The following is a 20,197-nucleotide window of genomic DNA, read 5'->3' on the forward strand; positions in this document are numbered from 1 at the left end:
CAGCTTTCTGAAATGGTGTCTCACCACAAAGACTGAAATGGGGTAAGTTTGAGCATCAATGCTGAGTAATGGCCAGGCCAATTAGATTCTGTTCTAGTGTCAAAAACTGAAATACTGTTAGTCAGGTCTTGAAATAAATCTTGAAGTGGAATTAATAATAACAAATATCACCTCTATTACTACTTTTGAATGTTTTGCTCTGTTTCTAGTTGGATTTGTGCTAGCTGGAAAACTGTCTCTAATGTTTAGGCAGAGAGTTCTCACCATGCTTACTAAGTGAAAGCAATGTGCTGAATAATGTCAATGTAGCAATGTTAGTGGTATTGTTGGCAGACAGAAAACACTTTTTTCTCTCATTCTGGACTTGGACAGGAGATAAAGATAAATACGAGAATTCCATTGGCATTTGGGAAGTGCTAAACTTGTCCCAACTTGAGCACAGTGGTTAAGGGAATGGATGAGTAAGGGCAAAGAGCCTGGGTTCCAAGCCTAGCTGACTGTGTGACCTGAGCAAATTTTTTATCTTTCCTAAGCCTCAGTCTTCTTATCTGTACAATGGAATAAGTAAAACTAACTACTTCCTTTGGTTGTTGAAGGGCTGAAAGGAGTTAATATAAATACATCATTAATGATGTATAATGATTGGCACATCATAAGAATTCAATCAGTGTTAGCTATTACGGCTATTTGGTATCAATCTCATTAGCAGGATATTTCCTGGCTGTATATTGTGGTAAATTTAGATTCAGTTTCTCTTTGGAAGTAAGATAACGAAATCTTCTTTCTCTTTCCACTCTCACTGATTTAATGACAGTAAGCCAATAAGAGTTTTCTTATTTGACCCCACCTTTGCAAAGCTATTGTGAATTTTGAATCAAAGACAATTCATTCTGTGTTAATGAGATCTCTTTCAATTGACAGTGACAGAAAGCTAAGTCAAACTTTCTGGTATAATTTCTTGTTTCTAGGAATTCTGGCCTGTCGGCTCTTCTTTTTTCCTTTTCTATCCTGCCCTCTCCTCTTCCCCTCTTTCATAAACACATGCACATGCACACACACACAGTTTTTACTCTCTCTCTTCCCTGTCTAGAATTTTCTTTTCTCTGCCATAGATTAATTTCAGGCAAGCTGTCTCCAGCTGATGGCAAATAATATTCCCTCAATCATAGGTGATCTTACAACTAGCAATCTGAGAAGGTACATATCAAAATGTTGTGGCACAGAAACAATTCCCATAGCGAAGGCTAGATTTTTCCTCAAACATCTGTAATGGATGTATACTCATAAGTTACCACTTCTGGCCCATTTCCCTCTACATGTGTTCTTCTTTATATATGAACAATTTTGTAGTGTCCTTACCTAAAATAACGCAACCTTCTTGTATAATATAAACACATTCACCCCTTCCAAAAGAGATGCAAACTCAAATCTCACTCTTTTACTGCATGCCAGATCCAAGTTCAGGATCTTTGAAAGACGTGTATTTGCTTTGAATCTGACACAGATTTGGCAATTTCATGGCCCACTCACCAAATGCTAAATGCTATTTTCAATTACCCCCTCCACAGACAGTGGAGGAGGAAAAGGAGAATAAATTCATTAACACTACCATTTAGAAAAGAGAAGGGGAAATCACCTGTAGTAGTCAAGAGTTGTTGGCATAGACTACAGTCTGTTGGACTAGGGTAGCAGGATCTCTTCCTTCTAGTGGTGGAGAGGGTTCCATGGTCCCCTAATCTGGCTGCTCTGAGATCTGCACTCTGAGAGATGCCCCTTGTCCATTGTCTATTATAGCCTCATTTGGGAGGGCAAAAGTTCTGCTACTGTGACAAAGTGAAGTTAGCAGCTCATATCGCCCTCACTTGGTGTCATTGCCTTGGGGGTTGACCATTCCCAGATCTTTATTCTCTAGTCTTCAAGTTCCTTTGATAAGCACCTTTAAAACCTCAGGAGGCTGCCTCTCTGTTTGTTTTTACTTTAAGAATTTCACATATTGTTGATTCTAAGATGCACATCTTTTTCATCTTTTAACATTTCTGAAATTGGGACGTGTGTTACAATCAATAGTGGCTTAGATTAGATAAAATAAGATAGTTCCTAAAGCCAGTGAATGTGTGAAGTCAAGGGCTGGATTTTAGATCCTGTTCTGGGAGTTTCTTCTTTCATCAAGAGTCTTGGTGTCTTGCCCACACCTCCCCTGCTGCCTACGCTGCCAATGAATACACTAAAGCAGGCAAAAATGCCTACAAATCCACTGGTTAGTGTGGTTGGAAATGTGGAGGGACATAATGGACAAAATCAAACACATTAACATACCTATTTGTTATCTTTATGATTTTTAAAATTTGGTTATTTGTGGTTATAAATACCTTTGACGTTCATTACTGCCATTTACGTTAGGATTGACATCATCTAGGATATCTACTACATTTTCTTCTAAAGCATCTCTTGATACCTCTTGCAGAGACACAAAGTTAGATTTGATTCACATGGTGATGATTGAATCTGGCATTTAAAAGCTTTTCTGTGTGCTAGTAAATTCACCAGAACTATGTCTATTCATAATTTCTGCTGAAGTATTAGTTGTCATTTACATTTTTTAAATTAACATCAGCAAAATCCATAGTCTTTTGCAGATTAAGTCTATTTCTCAGACAACTATTGGATTTAGTATATTTTCAAGAAGCAGAGCTTAGTCTCTCATTTATAACAAAGCAATTTATCTGCTTTCTCTGCATCCAGCCCTCTCAGTTCTGGGTCCATTTATTCCGTCCACTTCCTTTTCAATCTGCACTTGAGTAACTCATATTTTCCTGTTCCTTAAAACACACCTCTATCAAAACCTTCATCAGGAAACAGGTCTGGTATTAATTAGTTTTACTTTGGCATGATTTAAAGTCAATCCTGGTCGTGCTTTCCTTTTATGCTGAAACATTTAGGGAGATTTCTCACTGAGCAGGCTGGAGACTAGACTTCACCCTTTCCCCGTGAAGGACGACTCGTCAGAATACTGCTTACACCGATTAGAGACTAAATCGAATTTAGAGGATGGGTTACATGAAGGTCTAGAACCAACCTTAACCATAAGAATTATCTGGAGCATTAAAAAAATAGCTTTCTGGGCTCCGTTCCAGACTCATCGGGTCAGAGTCTCTGCAATAAGGTCTTGAGAATTGTTTTTTTTAATGAACTCCCCAGGCAGTTCTCGTGACCAGGCAAGTTGGTCTAAAATAAGCCAATAATGGGAGAGAGTATAAACATAAGAGAGCACAGAGGATGCCACAAGATACCACATAACATGCAAGAGGGTAAAACTTTGATCTATCTTCTTCAAGTACATTTGTAGTTGGTATAATCACTGGAATTTTATTGTTCCTCCTAGAGTTTGTCTTTCCTATATTGCAAACTTTAATATATCCAAGAGGTAGAAGGTTACACGCAGTTTGAAACCAGAGAGAACAAATGAGACTAAATCCCATAAGATATGAATGTGACGATTCTGTGGAAGCGAGAGATACTGCTGCATCCAGACACATAATCCCTGGGTGTCATCTCGCTTATCTCCTTTGAAGTATCTACACACCAAATTTGCTTTTATTTCTTCATATACGTTAATCTCTCTTTTTGTAAAAGTATATTTATTTATTTACTTATTTATTTTTCCAACTTTGTTGAGGAAAAAGTGACAAATACAATTGTGCATATTTTAAGTGTACCATATGATGATTTGATATATACATTGTAGAATGATTACCAAGATCAAGATAATTAACACATCCATTGCCTCACATAGTTAACTATTTTTTTCTTGTGGGTAGTGAGAACCCAAATGATCTACTCTCAGCAACTTTTGAGTCTACAGTACCATATTATTAACTATAGCCACCATTGCTATATATTAGATTCTCAGAATTTATTCTTATAACTGAAAGTTTGTACACTTTGACTTATAACTCCTCATGTTCCCCTCCCCCAGGTCCCTGGCAACCACCATTCTGAAAGCGTTATGCTGAGTGAAACAAGTCAGACAGAGAACCACAAATACTGTCTCGTATCACTTATATGTGAAATATGTGTAGAAAAAAAAGTCCGTTTCATAGAAACAGAATAGAATGGTGGCTACTTTAACCTTTCTAATACGAGGTTCTTTTGCAAGTATTTTTATTACTTTAGTGATGGACAATTTTATAGGTAAAAGTGGTGAATGTCATGATATGCATGATCTTTTATAACTTTGCGTTATTTAATATTTCCATATTTAGGAACCCAACTAAAAATATTCTAACAGCAACTTCTGAATTAAATCACCACCTAGAGAGGTAATATTGAAATGGTTAAAATGTATTCCTTTACATAATTTAAATAGTGCTATGATGCAAATAACTTGGCAGAGGGATAAAACTAGAGTAAACAAAAGTTTTGACAAAAGGTACCTTCTAAAGTACAGTGAGCTCGTATTTAACCAGACCTTTCCGTAACAAGTATTCAAACCACTCGTGATTCATTAAAAATTGCTGATGTTAATTATTTCATTCATGTCTTTTAGATGGGCTGTAAACTGACTTAGGTACATGAATTTTATATTCCATTTCGTCTCTGCTTTATAAATCTGCAGCCAGTTACTACTGCTGTTTCTCTTAGCCTAAAAAAAGAGACCAAACAGCTCCAGGTCTGAGATCATCAGTCCTATTGCTTTCCAGATCTCCTTGTGTAGGAATTTGTGAACCCAGCAAAGAGAAAGAGTTAAGCCTGTTCTCCTAGTTGGCAGAAACTTTGTAGTTTAAAATTACATACTGACTCTGGTGTAGAGACACAAGAAATTATAGAGCAGACACTGTCCAGGACAACGTATAATTTAAAATGTACTAAAGAATGTATACCGCATGGCAAAGGAAGTGAAGTGCTTCTTCAAATATAAGTGTTTTGCATAGAAAGGCAGTAATTATCCACTCCTAGGGAAATGTTTGCATTCATTCTAAATCAATATTTACTATTCATTTCTTGTGTTCAACAAAACAGGGATTTAACTTTTTTTTTTTAATTTTAATGAAGCACTAAGACTACAATAATTCTACAATGTAATTGTCTTGATATGAAATATTGCTAAATGGTGTTGCTATTTTGAGAAAGAGCAGTGTGAAATGGAAGGGTATCCCTATTTGTGAAATGTTACTTTGGGAAGATTCAATTCAAACTTAGCCAAGCAGGACGACTCACCAGTTTTCAAAGCTAACGTAAGCTGTCTCCTTGGTAAGGCCCTTAACTAGGATCATTCAGATGAGTCTTTGCCTTTATATTTTCTCTCCTTTCTCTGAACACACACTTCCTGATAATGATTCTGTTTCAACTCAACTATCGCCTTTTGGGGTGTGTGGTGACTGTGTGTGTATGTGAGCATGTGTGTAAGAAACTCTTCTACACAATTATTTTTTTCTGCGGGAGGAAAAGATTTCTTTCCCCCTTTACCCTCCCAATTCTTGCTGATTATTTTGTTCAAAAGAACCTCAAGGAAAATGCTGGAGGAAAAAATAAGAAAATAGGACACACGAACACTGTACTCTGAGACAAGAGTGAAGGTCTCTGGCATATTTTTATTTATAGAGCTTATGATCTGATCATTCTATGACTTTTCCTTGGAAAATGACTACAATTTTTTATTACAGAGTCTAAAAAAGAACTGGACAATATAACGACATGTTATATTACAACATGAATACTCTTTTTCTCAGCAACAGAAACAATAATGGCTTTGCCCCTGAGTTTCAGGTCAAAGCAGAGTCCTTTAGTGCATGCCATTACATTACCAAATGCTACATAAAATGCCCAAGTTTTCTACAAGCTTATATTTCTGTCTTCCACTTCTGTGTATAGTTTAGGACCCAGGAATTTCTGTTGTTTTTTTGGCTTTGCTTTTATTTTGGGGGTGAGCGGGGTCAAGGAGACATCTTTTTGAAAATCCAGCCAGTCCCATGAGGTTTTTCAGATTTTATATTGATTAGCTTATTTGACATTAAACTTTAATCAGTATTGTACTTTCAGATTCACAGCTTCCATAGCATCCCTATGTTATTTAACATGAGATTTAGAGCAGGAGAGAAATCAAAAGTAAATTATATAACTTTGCAATCTCATCACATAGTTGGTGTTGCTTCTCTGACTTTAAAATGTTCACATAACAGCAGTGGGGAGTGGGTCTGTACCGAAGTTCCCCCGGAGCCTTCCTGCCATTCATAATTTATGCAAGCTTTGCGAGTGAATTACTATTTGGTATGCACTCGGGGGACAAATAATATCATTTATGTATTGTGATTGCTACTCCATTCTCTCTTCCTTTTTATTGAGAAGAAACAAGGGTGTTGCTTGTAGTTTTGAAAGTAAATGGGGTGCAGAAATCATCCTTTCCTTTCTGAGAGACCCACCTTCTTTCTGCAGGAAATGCTATTGTAAACTGTACTGTTATAAATGGTGTGTTAGTTCTCAAGATATTCCTGTCTCAGCGTATGAAGTAACAAAGTGTTCCTTGAGCATTCAGTGGGGAGAGCCAATGGAAAAGCAGGCGGTTAAGGACACGTTCCTAAAGTCTGGAAAATCAATGGGACACTAAAAAGGGAACTGAAGTGGACCGGAAGGAACCTCTTGAGGGTCATTTAAAAAACCAGAAACTGATTATGAACAGAGCTTTTACCCCAGGAACTGGAGGGGGCCAGCAAACCCATTCTACTGCACTCCAGTTAAATGTCTAATAGTCGAGATGTTTTCTGTACTGCCCATAAAGGATAATGAGGAATGCTTTGATAGCTTTAAAGACAGTCTCTCTGTGGCCTCTCACAAAAGCATGATCTGAGTGTAAGTGGCAAATGCTCGCAGACCCCAAAATGAAAAGGGGCAATGCCAACTAGGTAAGGCCGCTACCTTGCTAATTGCACAGGAGAGATGTCCTAATGTGAGTTTGTACCTGAGGGAAAAAGAAAAGTAAGGGATGTCAGAATGTAAAATCTAAGATCTCATTTGCTTAAGCTGAAGCTTTCTGGAGACCATGAAATTATGTATGATTTTACCTCTATGTGGTAATTATTTAATGTAGGTCAAATGAAGAATTAACCTGCATTCTTAATTTTATTGTATTGTATCTTTTGGGGATCATGAATTGTTCCTTACATTAGTTAGGATTAAAAAAATTATTATATTACCTCTTTCCTAATGCAATCATTTCTGAGATTATTCTTGTATATCACCACTCCCCAACTCCAGCAAAGATAGACTTCATGAATAATTAAAAAAAGAAAAACCAAGAACATTCACGTTGAAGTATTTATATTAAGTTTGGTAATGAAGAAAACAAGTTTCGTTAACTGTTCTTTTTATGGTGCCTTTGTTACTCTTAGCAAAAGTCTATTAAAGAGAGAAACTCTAAAACCCTCTCCCAAGGCACTGAGGACACTTACACTGACCTTGTATTCACTCTTTCAGAATATGAGGCAGTTACATTGAATAAGAGAGTAGTTGAATATTTCTATTCAAGTAATTTGCTACATGGTTAACAGGCTAATCCACCAAGAATGAAGTAATGCTTTCTGCTGGACTTTAGGCAACAATTGATCAACCAGTCACTTTACAAACTTTGATTGCACAGCCCCTGGACATGACACCCAAACAAATGTTTAGAGTTAGCTGAAACAGGATGCCTAGGAACAGAATGGAGAAAGATAAGTGCTCAGAAAATTCTCGTTAATTTATGAATACTTCAACAAAAATTTAATCCACTATAGAGATATGTCCAATAAAGTGGACTTCCATAAGAATCAAAAAACAATGTTCTTTGAATTGATGATCTGAGAAAAGGGGAAATGACTGTCCTGTAAGGACTGTCTTCAAGCACTCACTGAAAGCTGACTGCTCACATTTACATGGATGTAACGTAATGATTCTCTGTATCTAACACTCCAGTCCTGGAAGACTGACTGACAGATGGCAGGATGGAGCACTACATCCAAACTGGGCATCACCCATACCTGGACTTTTTTCAGCTCCAGTGATATTCAGTGCAACATCATTGATGTCTAGATGTCTTCTCTTATGATTATTTCATTGTCTATGTCAGCTGTTCTCAAACTTTTTGGTCTCAGAACCCTGTTACACTCGAAAATTACTGAGGACATTCAATAACTGAATATTGTATCTATCAGTATTTACCTTAATAGAAATTTCAACTGACACTTAAAACTACTAATTTTCTTTAAAAAAGATAAATCTATTATATTAACATAAATATATTTTTCATGAAAAATAACTGTATTTTCCCAAACAAAAAGTATTTAGTGAGAAGGTGGCACCATCTTATATTTTAGCAAATCTCTTTAACGTCTGGGTTCTTATATCTACTTCTTCGTTCAATTAGTTGTCATATTGAATATTATGTAGCCTTTTGAAAACTCCACTGTATACTAATGAGAGAGTGAGAGTAACAAAGGCAAAAAATATTGTTGTGAAAATACTTTTGATTCTGCAGAATCCCTGAAAGGGTCTCAGAAACCATCAAGCATCCTCATGTATCACAATGTTGGTCTATAATGTGTAGGAGCCATATGTCTATCTACACTCCCAAGTATGATGAGTTCGGTGGAACACCTGGCACATACTGGGTACTCAATACAATTTCTCTTCCAATTATTTTTCTCCAGCTCAAGGTAAATCTTTCGGATTTATGCCTTAGAGCTCAAATAGCTTCATGTCTTAATGATCTTTTCTATATACTGAGTGACCGGGGGAGCATTCTCTCACTCTGGATCTCTTCTCAGGACCACTTTTCTTCACCTTTGAAGAATATTAAGGATGAAAAGGAGAAGAAAATGGGAATGGAGGAAAAAAATAGGTCCTTGGGATCCGTATGAGCAAGAGAATTACATAACTGGGACTCTGGATTTCTGTAATCCTTAAGCAGCCAATCCTAGTGGGTTCCAAAATATTTTCAGAAACACACTAGTTTCAAAGCAAATAGAGTATTGATAGTATGTTAGGTGCTGTGGCTGAGGTATGACGGAAGGACACATCTAGAGCAGGTTGCTGTTTCATCACCTGATAACAATGCAATAGAGTACAGCATAAACATTAAGATAAATACTTAAAACATTAAGATAATACTCAGATCGATAAAACTGTTGATAGTCAAATCAATTGATTCAAAGTATTTAAAGCCTCGAAAAGGCAACAAAACTATTTTCCCTGTTTGATATTGGGCTTTTGATAATGCAAGTGTTAAGATTCATTTGTTTAGCTAATGCTTACTGATCTCCTGCTGTGTGCCATGGATAAAGCAATGTAGAAGGAGATATGATTTCTGCCTTCAAAAGTTTTGCGGTCTAGTGAAATCTACCCGTAAAACATGGCAATTAATGATACAGAGTGATGAATGTTAGGATGTGGGAAAAAAAAGATGCTTTAAGAACTCATAAAAGGGGACATAACCCAATCTTGTAGGAAGAATGGGTCTTCCTAGGAAAAGTGAAGTTATCTAAAGAATGAGTCGAGCTGGCCTGGTTGGAATTCATGTGGAACTGGGAAGACACACTAAGTAGAAGGAGAGTTAAGAGAGAGCACAACTCATTTGCTGATGTGAAAGAATTTCAGCTAGGTAGACTGAGAACTATGTGGGGAAATGAGTGAGAGATTAGAAATGTAGCAAGGAGAAGGGAAGGATTCATAAAAAGTTTGCATTTAATTTTGAGATTATTATGGAGTCTTTGGAGGGTTTTACCTAAAAGATAACACAAATAAGCTTCAATTTTATCAAGTTCACTCTGGCTGCAATTTGTACACAAAAGCCAAGACTAGTGAGGAGACCGTTGTGTAGATCCTAGAGAAAAGGAATGGAGACCTAAACAGGCAGCAGCAAAAGTGATGATAAATAGTGGACAAATTCCAGACGTATTGAGAAAGTTGAATGAACAGGCTTTAATGGTTGATGCAGAGATAGGGATGATGCGAAGAGGTAAAGTTAGTGTGATGCTCAGGTTCCTAGAATTACCAATCGAATACTTTCATTGAAACAGGGAGTCCAGTAGGAGGGATACACAAGTGCAGACATCAAGGAAAGATGATGAATTCACTATTTTTGAGATCTCCAAGTGAAGATGCTGAATATTAAATGGCATCTATGAAATCCACTAGACTATGACATCCATTACATTATAGTTTTATGGAATTGTGGAGTTCACTAGATTATGGAACCCACTAGACTAACTACCATTAAATGGAAAACCTTATTACTTTGTTTCTTATTGTTACTCCATTGCCTGTTTTATATCTGTTGCATGTTAGGAATTCACTAAATATTTGTAGAATAAATGAAAGAGCAAATGGTATGAAGAAAGAAATAAGAAGATCAAAGGAGAGACTTGGAATGACTAGATAGATTTAAAAGTCATTAGCACATGGGTGAGAGCTGAAGTTAAAGGAGTGGTTGAAATAACCCAGGTAAATAATGTAGGGTGAAATGAGAAGGGACATTATAAAGTATCCAGAAGAATTGCAACTTATAAAGAATAGACAGAGGAAAATGAATCTACAAAAGCTCTAAAAAAGAAGGCCCAGAGAGTTATAAATTATATCAATCAACTTTCTTTTTACAAGCAACTGAAGCTGACTATCATTCTTCAGCAAAATTTAAATTTTTTGAAGAACATTTGGAGATAACAGAAATGAAGAGAACATGGAGAACCAGATTTGGAAAATGCTCATGAACAAAGCGGGCTCTGGAGAACTGGATAGCATCAACTATAAGCTTCTGTCCGTTCAGCTTCCATAATGGGAAGCAACCACTACCTCTTACCAAAACTCTGCACCAATGGAGCATTCTCCAAAAGGGAAATAGAGATGACAGTAGGAAGGAGAAGGGAGTAGATGCTGGGTAGAACAAAAAAATGCCAAAGATCGTTACGAAGCAAAAGCTGGAAAACTAGGGCAATCTTTTAAATAGAAATAAATCAAGAGAAAAGAGAAAAGCAAAGTCTTCTCTACTGGCAGCAGCAACAAGGAAGTCATCAGTAACTTTGGCAAGAGCAGCATGAGCAGTGTGGTGGTGATGGAAACCAGACTGAAATAGATTGAGTGAGAGTTGGGTGACATGAAAATAGCTTGTGTAGACTACCATTTTAAGAAGTTTAGCTCATAATAATACAAGAGAAAATTTGCTTATATAATTTGGAAACACTCACGATGGCAGGGAAAACAATTTCGCCCTTAATGAGGGATTTTCTAATCCTGATGGTCCTGGAAAGTGTTCTAAAACTTGCATGACCCTAGAGAGGAAAATGTCCATGTCTGGGCAATTACCCATATATTGGAATCTTTCTTTCTTTTTTCAGGACACCAGTAAGTCACACAACTCTGTAAGGCTTTGCCTTTGCCTCTTAAAGTCTTGGCCATATGATTTGTCACTTTAATGCTTCAAGGTATGTTGCTGTTATGCTTAATATTGCTGTCTTTGCATTTTTCTCTAACTAGGATTTCAAGTACATGGGGAGCACGGAGCTCTTATATTCCTCACAGTATCAGACACAGCATGGGGCATGAAATAGTTCCCATGCTCAGGGGATATTGATTGGTTAGTTTGTTGGTTGTGAAGAACATTGACTAAAATGTCATTTACCCATATATCTTCACAAGCAAAGAGCTATTTTATTTGTTTTCCTCTTGAAGTTTCATTGCTATCTCCCTTGGCTCCCTTTAACCACCTCCCCTATGCAAATCAGTTATGAAAATGCATGAAAAAACATGCATTTTTGCATTTTAAGATAGAATAAACTTTTAGATTGGAAACTTCCAAAACAAACTGAAACCAATGAAAAGTGCATTTTACTGCTTTCTATCTAAAAATGGCACTGCCCAATTTAAGCTATTTTTGAAACCTGTATATTCATGCAGCTTGCATACCAAAATGAAAATTGGTGAGTTATAAACCCTTGAAAAACAAGGTTTATAATGGAAACAGTAATTGACCCTTAAGTACAACATCAAAATACAATACTATATAATACAAAGCCCAGGGCTTGGGATCCCATCTCTTCTCTAACCTCAGACTGGCACACTCACCCAACACCACAAAGCCAACCAATAGTTATATTCCAACGTGTTTTCATCTTACATGGCAGGGGAGCGGATATGTGATCCAATAGCCACATGTAGCTAAGCCTCACAGAACCAGAACTCCAAATATCTCGAATCAACTCACAACTTCAGAGCTACAACACTATTAAATAATTAGGTTTTCTCGGAAAAACCGTTTAATTGAAAAAAAACAAAAAAAGAAAACTGCTACTACCCCTGAAGTTGCACCGTGCTGCCTCCCGGACTTCGGGTATGTAACATTATCCCACAGGATGCAGTGAGGGTAGAAGGACCAATTGTCAGGAAAGCTCAGGGAATTACCAAAAATACTCTCGAAACATTTAGAGTTGTCTTCAACTTTGCTCTAGTTCATAGTTGGTCCAGTTTCCCATTTTCCAAGCCACAACTATCCATTTTTATCGTGAGAAAATGCAATCTAAAATAAAGAGGAAAATAAAAGTATTAAACTTGGCAAATGATATACGGAGGGTGAATCCAGATTCCAAGTTATACCTGGCTCTGGGCAAAGAGGGGCATATATATACTCAGGATCTTAACCTAGACTATTTGTGTGGTTTCTTTTTCTTTATGGGAGGGAGTGAAGGGGTTAAAGGACTTCGTTGCTAAAGAAGGAAAGTTCAGAGATTCCTTTCATTTTAAAGTTGAAATGTGAGAGCATTGCCAGCTTATTCCTTTAAGAAGCTTCCAAGGAATTTGTCAGCTAAGAATAGTCAAGATTTTGCCTTTTAAAATGTCATCTATTCACGCAAATTTCCACTGAGTTATGTTTATCAGGGGACAATTAATGGGGCTCTCTGGTGTTTCCTTGTTGAGTATTCTGTTTCTGTTGCTACCTTAACTAGTGAACTAGGTAAAATGAAAATGAGGGAAACGTTATTGACTCTGTTTATACTATCTCTTCTCCTATGCCCTGTGCCTAAGACACTACGTAAGCTTTGAAGAAAGACCTCTTCCACATACAGGCTTGAACACAGATTCACGCTCTCTTCTCTATTTTCTTTCTTTTATTGTTTATTCTTTCTTTCCTTGTAATTCTCTAATACTGAGTTTGCTTCACCCTATTTTATACTTTCTGTGGATTCTGTAATTTTATTCATGGCTTATTATACTGTACATAAGTAATTATGTGATAGGTTAAAGTTTTGAAGTATTAACTGATACTTTCCCTTTTCTTTGTGTCCTGTGGCCCTTTACAGAGAAGTCAGGGACAAGAAAGCATATTAGAATGCAAAATAAAAATGAGTAATGCCTTAATTTTTGTGTTTCGAAAGCCTACTCCTTGGGGGAAGCAGAAAGAACTCAGGGTATCGGCAAAATATTTGGAAAACTACCTAATAAGTAAAGAGTCAAGCTTTCCTTTTGCCCATTAGATAAAACTTTCTCAGGCTGGGGACGTGAAAAAGTTGGAAAATAAACATTGACAACTTAGAATGTGTGGGTCGCTGAGAAAAGAAAAAGGCTGGTGTCCAGTCTGTTTGTCCGACTTTAGGTAGGTGGGGAGAAGGATGTGTAAGTGGAGGGAATGTGGGGTAACAATAACCCAAAGCTGGATTGAATCTAAGTACCAAGGGGCTTACACAGAGCCAAGACTTTGGGACAAGGGCCCTGAAGATCAGGGTCACGGCCAGGAGGAGAACCACTGAGTTATCTGGTGTCCTGGTCTCCACTCTCCAGTTAACACAGGTTGCTTGAGTCCTGCCTGCTGAACTTGTTCAGGACTAGTGGCTTTCTCTTCTTCCTTCTTTCTCAGCCTCCTCTCGGATCCTTGAGCAAAATCCTTCTAGTCTTATGGCCCAGTGTGGTCACGGCAATCTCTGAGAGGCCTTTCCCCTTATTTTTGACCATACTTAAGCACATGGGAATTAATCTACTGTCATAAGATGCAAAACACTCTCTGAGCTGACGCAGATCCACCTGCTTCAACTCACTTTGCAGCCTGCAGTCTGCCAACATCTTGGACACCACATGGAGGACGCACTGATCTCCTTACACTGGATTTCCAACTGAGTCTAATATTTCTGTTCTTTCCTTGTTTGGAGGCTGACCAGGTGGAGGAGGAAGCAGAGAGCTGGAAATTTATCTTAGCTTTCAAATTCCACTCTATGATCCTCTAGGAAATTTTACCTTTCATCTTAAAGTTTGATATCTTACTCCTACCTACCTCATTAATTAATACATTTTCTATTATCTGAGGTTTATTTTCCTGTTTCCTACTGAGGACCAAGCTAAGAACAGACTTGTTTGCTTTAATTATTTTCTTCTTTAAGTCACAGCATCCCTTCTCAGAGGTAAAATCATAGACGGTATTAACTGATTAAATAAGAAAAGTCTATGGACCCCAAGAAAATATATAGAAAATACATGAATTAACATTTCAAAATATCATCCCACCACAACTATTTGTGCAGTGTTTATTTAATACCTGTCTCTCTTACTAAAATATAGGGTCAATGAAGGCACAGAAATCTTTTTGCTCATTGCTGTATCCCTGGCCCCTTGTACATTGCCTGAAACATAATAAGTACTCAATAAATATTATTGAGTAAACGAATAAATAAAATCATAAATAAAATGCCTAAGGCAATTCTTGTGACTCTTTTGTGGCATGCCCCACCATTTCCTCAGAAAGAGACCTTACATGATTTATTTTATCCATTACTAACTCTGGAAACTACTGGTTGCAACCCAATGTTTAGTAAGACTTTTCCTTCCTCTCTGGTTTTGCAGACTGAATATGTTTGTAATGCAAAATTAGGTGAGATCCCAGAAATCTAGGCTTTTTTTCTAACCACTTGATCTGAGTGAGATTTGAACATATCTAATGTAAGAAAGTAGTCATTTAAATTAATGGGGAATTTCTGGCAAACTGACTGACCTAGAGTAGTTAAAATTTTCGTTTTTTGAGTATAACAGCACCGGGCACACAAGGTTGAAATGAGAAAAGACTCGTGGAAACTTATTTTGGTTTTAATTCTGAGTATTAGATATATAAAATAGGTTTTTTAAAAAGAATGTTTTAAGGTCTTTACTTCATTCTCGGCTCAAAGCGAAGATTTAAGGTGAAGTCACCTTTGGTTCTTCTGTGAGGTGCTCTCTAAACTCTCTGTTCTAATAACAACTGCCTGCTAAAAATTCCTACTCCCCAGGCCCTTGTACCTGTCTGTAGTTCTCATTGACCTAAATGGAGGTTAAATGTGTATTGCTGAAGGGAGTATTTGAGGCTCCAGAGAGTATCTCTTTTGTATGTGACAGAAGAGTGTGTGTGTGTGTGTGTGTATGCACAGAAGTCAATAAACCACATATTTTTACCCCTGCAAGCAAAGTAATTCAATTTTGGGAACTGAAAACTGGAATTAGTATCTACTTCCAACTGTATAGATTATATAGATTAACAGAGGAAAAGATTTCCATTCTAGTCCGCAGAGATAGACTGTGAGCTTCATAAAGATTTTGTGTATGTGTGTGTGACTGCCAATTTGTGGAAAATCTATAATTAGAATCAAAATGACATAGAGAGCTGAAAAAGAGGAGAGGTATATTTCTCGTAGATCACCTGGCATCAATGACATATACTCTCCTTTCCTGTGGAACTGATTGGGACATTCATTTCAAGGAAAACGTCAGTTTAGTCATCCAGGCATAGCTTCATTAAATAGTGTAAAATGCAACTTTGAAAGAATATTAAATACTTATTGAGCACATGTTAGACCAAACTATAGCTAGTCAACATGTATCAAGTAGTAAGTACTCAGTCTTATCTTCACTTTAATTTTTCATAGTTCCTTTACTTAGTTGAAAACTCATATCCTAGGGAAAAAAATCAGGTGGAATAGTGAGCAGTCAGCTAGTAAATTTAATTGGTAGAGAAAGTCAATCAACATGATTTGGTATTTCTAAAATAATTACCTAATGTCTTCACTTCAGTTTAAGTGGATAAAGAAAAGTTCCTTTCCAAATGTTTCCATTGATGTTTATACGTTAAGGATAATTCCAGAGGCCTCTTCTCAGTGTCGGGAAAAGACTGTTTTGTTTGTTTTAAATTCCTGCATATCTTTCTTGCATTGATCAGTCAAAAGGGAAAAGTGTATTAAATATTTATTCATATTTGGAATTCTTTAAATTGTAGGAGCAATCAGCGATTGTTTATTAAAAGAAATGAAAACAGTTCTATGAACGCCGCACCAGTCTTGGCCATAGATCAAATTATGAAAAGTTTGACTCTGTTGCAGCATTGACATTTCTAAAGCAATCACCATGAAGTAAAACTCAAAACGCAGGTTTTTGCAAAGACCACAAAATACATATTTATATTGTAGTTTCTAACTGTTCCCTATTGTATGGGCATTTGTCCTGCCTTTGAAATTTGAAATAGAAAAGCTAGGAAGAAAGTTATATGTTTGGAGGCATATATTTTAGGTGTACATGGTATATGTATTTAGGTGTATGTATTTTTTTTAAAATAAGGCATATTTCCTTCCTTTCTGTATTTCTTTCTTTTGATTTGATGACTCTTATAGTATTTTCATTTCACGAGCACAACTGCAACCCTTATCATGAACTGAAAGTCAATGTCCCTTTGTGGGCTGGCCCTGTGAAAAATAAAAAGATTCTCAGCGAAGTGGATGTGCTCATATTCTTTCTCTTCCTCAGGAGATAGGCCCTAATCTTCGGAATGGAGCCTTGTCAAATGTTATCACCAAGATGCCGCTAATGGATTAAAATCTTCACCTGGTTGTTCGTTACCTTCCTTTTTTCTTTTTAAAATTTCCCCTACTTCTTTCCTCTTTATCTTTCTCTGCTCATGCTTCCTTCTCCTGATCTACAAGTGTCCAAAACCAGAACTTCAGCCTTCAGTAATCATGGCTCCAGGAATCTAATGATCATTCTCCTGTACCTTTAATGGAATTTAAATAACATCACTAAACCTTCTGAATATGTGGCTACTTTTCTTGTTATTAGGAGAAAAGGGAGAGATTGGAACCACAAGCTGTTAGAGAGATTTGACCTTTTCCTAAAGATACAAAATTCAGGTATTCATATTGATAATTGTGACAGGATTTCTAAGATCCATTCATTATATCTTCTATGTGGTGAAAGCAGATAACATTTGTTTTGGCTGGAATGTAACCAAATCCCATTAAACAAAGTTGAGTATAGTCTTAGCCTCAGTATATGGTACTAGAAATGTCTGCATTTATAATGAAATTATTTTAATATAACTTTAATGTATTGATTAAGACTGGGATTAGAAAAATTGACTTTTGATTTACGTCAGGAAATATTCATTCATCTTTTTTGGCTGAATGCACATATCACCATCCTATACTTATATGCACTACCTACTTATACTTTGAACAAAATCTAGTTCACTTAGGTTCATACAATCTCAAGGAGAAAAAACTGATATCAAGTTTATATTTGCGCTCAGTTTGGCTACCATTCATCAATTCACCTAAGTATTTAAGAGCCTATTCTGCATCTAATATTGTTCTGGGATCTGAAGACCTAAAGATGAGAAAAGTGACTGTGGAGTGTTTGTGTGTGTGTGTGTATGTGTGTGCGTGTGTGCACGTGGTGCATGACAGTGAGACAGGGAGAATGCCCTCGCCTAGGAGCCTACATTCTAGAGGGGAGACAGCATTATTCAAAGTATTACAGAATTCTTTTCATGAAAAGTAGTTTCATGAAAACATGAAATGATAAGAATCTCAGTGCTTTAAAGGAGAAGAAGGCGTTAGGAGAGTACTGCTGAATTAGGGAGGTCAGGAATTACACTGCAGAGGAAATGAGGACTGAACTGAGACCTACACGAGCAGTAGGCGTTCGTGCATGAAGGGGGATGGGGAGGGGAGGAGAAAAATGGAAGAACATTCCACTGAGCAAAGACCCAGTGATGGGAATGAGAAAGATGAGATGTGAAAAGCAAGCGGTGGACAGACTGTGTATTTTAGCCTTCACACGAAATGCAATGGGAAGCCACTGACATTTTAATCAAGAGAAGGGAAAAGGGCACAAGTGGTAAATACAACCAGAATTTGCATTTTAGAAAGAACATTCTGGCTGTGGTATGGAAAACCACATTGACTGTAAATGGGCATCTTTGGTAGGAAGTTGCTGTAGTAATCCAAGAAAGAGGGGTTGGGAGTTTGGACTGGGATGATGGTGAGGGCAAAAAAGAGAACAGAAAGGAGTTAATAGATATTTATTTGTTACAGCATGGATAGGGAGGAGTTTGAGAGAGGGTATTTTACAAAATGATGTTTTGTAAAATGGTGATTATTGCACAGTTGGTGTTCTGTGATGCTCATCAACGGAGAAAGAGAGAGGTGCTAAGGAGGAGGACCCACACTGACGGAAAACCATACATTTGGTTTTGTTCTATTTCCTTTGAAATATCCAAGTGAAAATATCCGATACAATGCCCAGAGCTCAGAGAGAGATCTAGATCAAAGATACACAACTGTACAGCTTTTGTGTACGGTTGGTGTTTAAAGCCGTGGAGAATGGATAAGGATGCCTAAGGAGGGGATAGAGGAGAAGGAGAGAGGGACACAACCTGCTCAGGAAACTGCAATACTGAAATTGGGAGGAAGAGTTAAAAGCCAAAAAAAATGAAACCAATGGTCAGGAAGGTGGGAGGAAAAGGAGAGAGTGTAATGTTATGAAAGCTGAGGGAAGAGAATGTTTCAAGATGGAGGAAAATGAAAATAAACATAAGAAATAATTCCTTATGTATCTTGAGGCAAAACTGATTTGACATTTCTTTTGTGGCTCTATTAGTAGTAGTAAATGCTAAAAAAACCCTAACGACACCATTCTAACTTGAGACAGATAAACACCAACAGGCTGCAGTGTGTGGAATCAAATGAGCGAGGCTTGTTCAGTCATTGCTATGTAGTTATTTCACAAATTAGCACCCTAGATATTTCCGTCAGAGCACTTAACATGGTTTGTAATTATAAATTTGCCTTCCTTCCTTCCTTCTCTTTCTCCTTCTCTCTGTCTTTCTCTATCTCTCTGTCTTTCCTTCGTTGCAGAGACCACGTCTAATTTCTCACCATTGTGTCCTCAGCATCCAGCATGGTGCCTACAAGTATTCAGAAGGAATTCTATTTTTACTGAAGAACAAACAAATGAATCTCAAATATGTATTAAAAAAAGCCCTGAATTAGGAAAGGAAAGACTTAGGTCTCATCCTGCTCTGATTTGCATGGTATTAAAACATCTAAGAGTCTCTCTTTCCTAATATAAAGAAGCATATGCCTTGACCAGGAGACTTCTGATCTAAAGTCAGTGAATCTGTTTACCTAACACTGCTGGAAATGAAGCAAAGTTCTCTGAGAAAAATTGGCCTTTTCTATTGCCATCCAGGTTGACTTTAAGCTGTGCCACTATTTGAAGAAGGCAAACACCTTACAGACGTCGTGCCCTACCTCACATCCTCTAGCTCCACATCTATTTGCCATTGTCAGCATCCAACTGAGCTCACGTGAACTTGATAGTGTCTGGCCTCAGCTGCACCCTGTTTCTCTTGCTTTCTCCCTGGGCTTCTCTGCAGCGGCAGAATAAAAGCCTGCCCATGTACACATCTGGAAGGGTATAGAATTCACATCTTCAAGGGACCTTTGACCAATGCAGAGTGGAAGCTGTGAAGAAACACTCCTCTCTACACTGGTCTCAGCTCTACAATTCTGTGGTGAATTCTACATGATTTCTCTCAGGGTCCCTGACAGCACTAAGCCCCAATTTCCACAGTGGTACTTTCCCCCCTCCTCTCCTGTTTTCCTTTCTCCAGCCCTCACCCCCAGTTTTTCACTGGGAAAATTTCCCAAAATAAAGTACCTGACCACAAACCCTTCTCAGGAAGCTGCTTTTTGGGAGAACCCCAGTTAAGAAAGGCTTCTATTGGATCAATACAGGTACACGGAGTTCACATTATCCAGTTAGGACGTTTCTGAAATTTTGAGTGTAATCCAAATTGTTCTAATGCAATATTTCCCTCATTGATTTACATTTCAATTTCAGAAATGTGGTATCATTTTGTTATGAAACTTTAATTGGCATAGACTTC

The 20,197-nt window shown here is 37.3% G+C and overlaps 2 long non-coding RNA genes across 2 annotated transcripts in view; one reads left to right on the forward strand and one right to left on the reverse strand.

Moving 5' to 3' along the window:
- LOC123285267 (uncharacterized) overlaps positions 1-20,197 on the forward strand; it is an 87,479-nt gene that overhangs the window by 26,368 nt on the left and 40,914 nt on the right. The gene's annotated exons all lie outside the window — the stretch shown is intronic.
- Positions 11,944-20,197, reverse strand: part of LOC123285036 (uncharacterized) — a 28,241-nt gene continuing 19,987 nt past the window's right edge. Inside the window, exon 3 of the long non-coding RNA XR_011503082.1 lies at positions 11,944-12,541. This is a non-coding gene — a long non-coding RNA (uncharacterized lncRNA). The remainder of the gene's footprint in view (positions 12,542-20,197) is intronic.

This window comes from Equus asinus, chromosome 4 (genome assembly GCF_041296235.1).
Source record: "Equus asinus isolate D_3611 breed Donkey chromosome 4, EquAss-T2T_v2, whole genome shotgun sequence".
In the NCBI taxonomy this organism is placed as follows: domain Eukaryota; kingdom Metazoa; phylum Chordata; class Mammalia; order Perissodactyla; family Equidae; genus Equus; species Equus asinus.